Here is a 6000-nt window from a genome sequence, read left to right on the forward strand (position 1 = left end):
TCGGTGACTAAAAGATTCTCACAAAATATTTATTATACAAAGGATTTACAACTCATTTCATAATCTTTCACACGTCTTTTTATTTCATTGACACTAGTGGCCACAAGTGTAATTTCGTTCTTCGCACATCGGCCGTATTTCATATTTCCTACTCACTCCTTTTACCATAAATCATCATCATGGATTATCAATAATAAGGGCATTTATAATCAAGACTTTAAGTATACATATGAGCAATAAGAGTCTTAAGCACATTGAGTTTTCTTCCACAATTTGGCATAATAACTTGCAATTGAAACATGACTGAAATCATAATATTTTGACACATTGGTCACGTTCAAATACAATTCCGAAGGAGAACATAATATGATAGAATCATTTGGCACACCTTTCTTTTTGTACATAACTTTCGGCACAAGCTTGTTCAAAATAGTCAAATTTATAAGGAACAACTCGGAACATGAGGAATAAAAGCTTAGCCCATCATACTTGAAACTTACGAGGAACATCGTGGGATTCGATTCTGAGAGAGAAGTTTTAGCCAACATACCTCGTTTGATCTTTCCTTAATTTATTACAACGTCCAAATACTCCTAGCAATTTCAATTTACAGGAAGATGATAAAATCGAATCAAAATTAGAAGGATTCTCGTGATATAAGTCTCTTGGAAATTTTGTCGAACACCTATCATGCAAAATTGAATACAAGGCTTCTACAATGGTAATCCTTTCCTCCCTTAACCAATTTCAACAAAAATCTACCCGGAATAGTTCAACAACCCCGCATACTACCCCCTAATGGCACATGCATGGCCCATCCCTAACTCCACACCTTACTTTAACCCATAGCAATTGCATGAAGGTTTTAGAACAAGGTCTTACCCGGATAGTTGATGGCCTAGTGAGTGATTCCCTTGAATATTCAAGGTTGGGCAGGAATTAATGAGCAAAGGGGTTAGGGCTTTCTGCTCTCACTCTAAAATACACCCCTCTCTCTAAAATAGTTGTTTAGACCAGCCGAAATGACCCCCAAAGTCCTTTTATAAAAATGGGATCGGGTGAAATTTTCCCAAACATAATCCTATGAAACCGGGTTTGCAGTCGCCGACCAGACCGCAAAATGAATATGCGGTCTGCAAAAGGGATCGCAAAAATGGTCCCAGAACTGGGCAGGTCTGGCCAGGTATGCGGCCGTTATGCAGCCCGTTGAATAGTTATGCAGTCGCATATGCACCGCTGAATCTCCCTTCAAAAATCTTGATACTGAATCTACGATAAATTTGTGTGGCCCGCAAAATAATTATGCGATCGCATAATGGACCGCATAATGATCTTCAAAAATTGGCTCAAGTTCTGTTGCACTCTGCGATCCACGAAGAGGTTCTGCGATCGCATAGTGGACTGCAAAAATGCCACATTCTGCAAAAAATTTCCTTCAACTCCCCGACGTACTATACAACCCAAAAAGTCTGTACCGCGGCGAGCGAATTTCTACAATCCTCAAACACATTAGCCTACCTCGGCACCACGAAACCTCAGATAATAGGTGAAATTTTACGGGGCCTTACACAAGACTTGTCAGTATAATGATCCCCATTTGCTCGTCCTTAAGGACATGGTGTTGCGAGATGTTGCTAAGGATGTAGTCATTGGTGATGATGGTGTGTTTCAACTTCATGGTCAAATTTGTGTTCCAAATGCGGATGGTTTGAGGGAGTTGATTCTTAAGGAGGCTCATAGTTCGCGGTATTCTATTCATCTAGGTTCTATGAAGATGTATCGCGACTTGGATCAGCATTATTGATGGCGAAAGATGAAGAAGGACATTGTTAGGTATGTTTCACTATGTGTGAATTGTTAGTAGGTCAAGTATGAGCATCAATAACCGGGTGGTTTTCTTTAGAAGATGGATATACTATAGTGAAAGTGGAAGCATATTACTATGAATTTTGTGATAGGATAACCACAGACCTTGAGAAAGTTGTATGCTATTTGGGTCATTGTGGGTAGGTTGACCAAGTTTAAGCATTTCATTTCGGTGATGACTTCTTACACTTCATTGAAGTTGGCTCATATATACATTAAAGAGATTGATTGCTTGCATGTTGGGCCTATTTTTATCATCTCAGACTATGGTACTCAATTCACATTGCACATTTGAAAAGTTGTTCAACAAGAGTTGGGTACATATGTGGAGCTTAGCACTACATTTCACCAACAGACGGATGGCCAGTCAGAGCGGACTATTCAGATCCTTGAGGATATGTTGAGAGCCTGTGTTATTTATTTTGGAGGCTAGTCAGATCAAATTCTACCATTAGCGAAGTTGGCTTACAACAACACATGCCAGTCATTCTCCGATTAGTTGGTTTGAGCGTAGGAAGGCTAGGTTTTTGGGTATTGATTTAGTTCGGGATGCTTTGGAGAAGGTAAAGTTGATTCAGGAGAAGCTACGTATAGTGTAGTCCAGCCAAAAGAGTTATGATGATAGGATGGTTCGTAATGTGGCTTCATGGAAGGTGATAAGGTTCTTTTTGGAGTTTTTCCTATGAAGGGCGTGATGAGATTTGGGAAGAAGGCAAGTTGAGCCCTAGTTATATTGGTCCATTTGAGGTCTTGGAGAAAGTTGGCGAGGTGGCTTAAAGGCTTGGTTTTCCACCTAGTTTGTTAGGAGTTCATCTGGTATTTCATGTTTCCATGCTTTGGATGTATTATAAAGACAAGTCACACATGTTGGATTTCAGTTCTGTGCAGTAGTATGAGAACATGACTTATGAGGATGAGCCAATGGAAATTTTGGATAGGCAGGTTCAGAAGTTAAGGTCGAAAGAGATTGCATCAGTGAAGGTTTAGTGGAGAGGTCGACCGGTCTAGGAAGCGATTTGGGAGACCGAGCATGATATGCGGAGTAAATATCCTTATCATTTTGGCATTCTAGGTATGATTCTAAACTCGTTCTAGGCCAAACGTTTGGTTAAGATGGGGAGAATGTAATGACCCGATCGGTCATTTTCTATACTAGAGCCTCGTTGTCGTATTGGATACTTCATATAGTTTCTTTTAATGTTTTGTGACTTGCGTAGAAGGTTGGTTTGGTTCGCGAAGGCTTGAGAGTGAATTCGAATACTTAGTTTAATTTTTGGAAATTTAAGTTATAAGGGTTGACCAATGTTTTAATTTTGAGGAACGGCCTCGGATTGTTGATTTGATAGTTCCAATAGGTTCTTATGGTTATTTTTGAATGAGGAGTATGTTCAAATTTGGTTTTGGATGTTCCTAGAAGGTTTTGGTTCTATTTATCGAAAGTTGACAATTTGGAGGATTGGAGAATTTATAGGTTTGACCGAGAGATGACTTTGGTGATATCGAGTGTCGATTGGTGTTCTGGTACATTGGATAGGATCATTAAGTTGATTGGAACTTGTGTGTAAAGTTTGGTGAAGTTTGAATGTTTGAAAGTTAAGCATATGATCTTTGATTCTTGGTTTTGATGTTATTTTTGGTTTTTTGAGCATTTGGGCAAGGTTTGATAGGGTATTAGGACTTGTTGGCATGACTAGACGGGGCCCATGGGCTCATGTGTGTTTCAGGATGGTTTCAGAACATATTGGAGTTCTTGGGTATTGCTAGTGTTTGGGTGTCGAACCTTCGGTTCTGAGTGCGCATGCGTGACATCGCACATGTGGATGAGGGGAACACAAAAGCGAAGATGTATTTGGAGGTGGGAGACCACACTTAAGGAAGTCCAGGCGCAGATGCGCTGTCGCGCTTGTGTTTTGTTTGTGCACCTGCGATTCTTCAAATGCAACAGGTGCGTCGCATGTGCGAGGTCCGGCTGTGGATGAGAAACTCACATATGCGAGCTTTGGGTCGCATATGCGAGTGTCACGACCCAAATCCTACCAAAGGGGTCGTGATGGCACTTAACCTTCAAGACTAGGTAAGTGATAAGTTGGTATTTCACCAACTTACCTCTTCTTGATACTTAGACTTTTGCATGATTTTGTTGAGAAACTAAGGCATTTGTTGAGGTTTATTGGCATATTTCAGGTATTATATGATTTGGAGAAGATACGGAAGAAAACAAGTCCAAATGTATTAAATTGGGAAAAATGGTCTGCTGCCGGATATTGCTCTGTGCGATCGCGGAGAGTTACATGCGATCGCAGAAGTCCGGGATAATGAAGGTATGTGAACGCGGTTGAAGCTGTGCGAACGCAAAGAAGAAAACCTGGTCAGCGGCTGGTCAACTATGCTACGAAAACACGACTGTTGCTAGGCGATCGTGTAGCTTGGCAGAAGTAGTTCACCACGATCGCAGTTCTATGTGTGCGATCGCATAGCACATTTTTTGGGAATAAATGAAATTTCACGTTTTGATCCCCAAAACCATTTAATACACGACCTAGCTTATTGGAAAGAAATCTTTTGGCCAGTCTCTGCACATCTTTAACATGTCTTGACTAGAGAAGAAAAGTTTTGGAGCTAGGGTTCTTGCACACACACTTGGGCCTTGAAGATTTGGAGCTTTTGGTTAAAAATTTATTACCTATTTATGTTCATTTCTTCATTTCCTTGCTTTGTATTGAATATCTAAGTGTGTAGTATTTGTTTCAATACTTGATTCTTGTTTACGGGAATATTCATATTTAAAGTGTGGATTAAATATCTTGTTGTGCTTATGTATTGAACGTTTTTTATTTATAATGAAGTGAGTTATTTTTTCTTTAATTATTCTTGTTCTTTAATGTTTTCAACGGGATTAGCTAACCCTAGGACCGCCCATTTACTTTGAATTGATTTTGGAAAAGATAATTTGGGGTTGGAAAAGATTAATTAACAAGAACTTGAGGCTTTAACCCTCACATTATAGATTCTACCTAGGGATAGGATTGAACTACTTATAGCCATATTCGGGTGTGCGTAATCTCTTAATTGTTTTTGGGATAATTCAATTAGGAAGTCTTGTTAGTCTTCGGAAAAAGCTAATATAGAATTATTATCCGAGGCTAATTAACATAAACTCGCTCATATTTATAAAATCGTGAAATACATTGGACCGTTACTTGAGTGTAATTACCAATGCATCCATGCTTTGTAGCCATTGATCATTTTACTTGCTTTCTAGGTTAGTTTATATTTTTGCATTTAGACATAAATATTTTTCACAATCACCTTTTAAGTGTTTGGCTTAGCATAATAAGTGATAATTCTCTTACACGCCTGATCGCCTACATATTGTTCTCTGTGGGATTCGACCCCGACTCATAGTTGGGTAAATTATATTTCATGTGAACATGTCCATTTACTTTTTAGTAGTGGATTTGGACATCATCAAAATTTGCGTCGTTGCCGGGGAATAATTTGGCGTATTTAGGTTGTTTGAGAAATAAGCGTACGTGCTTTGGTCCAAACTTGTGAATATTTATGTAATTATTTTCTTATCTTTGCTTATCTTCTTAATTATTTTCTATTTTATTTTTTTGTTTATTTTCTTAATTTTGAAAAATGGCATACTTTGAAGACCCTTGTCCTTATTGTGGAGCACCACACTCATGGAAAAATTATTTAAATTCTACCGGGGGTGGATTCTGCGCACAATCTCAAACCCATGTGTGGAGTATATGTGATAACTGTGGTGGTCAAAATAGCCATTGGGATAATTGTGCTTATTTGTCCTTCCCCTCCTCGAACACCCGCTATGATAATTCTACTTTTTGTAATGATAATTATAGGGATAAGGAAGTGGAAGAAGTTGAGCATGGTCAAAATGGAGAGTTCAAGTTCATGATGGAATGCCTACTTGAAGGAGGAAACAAAGAGCAAAATGCCTTTGATGAGCTTTTGGAAAATAGTCTCCAAAATAATTTGGCGCTTGAAAGGTTGAACTTACAAATGGGAGAAATGCTTGAAGCTTTAGAGGTCCAAAACTTCCTTGGAGGTTGAAGCCGAAAATCCTTCCTTGGCACTTGATCAAAATCAAGAAAATCTCTTAAATGC

This window comes from Nicotiana tomentosiformis, chromosome 5, assembly GCF_000390325.3.
Source record: "Nicotiana tomentosiformis chromosome 5, ASM39032v3, whole genome shotgun sequence".
In the NCBI taxonomy this organism is placed as follows: Eukaryota; Viridiplantae; Streptophyta; class Magnoliopsida; order Solanales; family Solanaceae; genus Nicotiana; species Nicotiana tomentosiformis.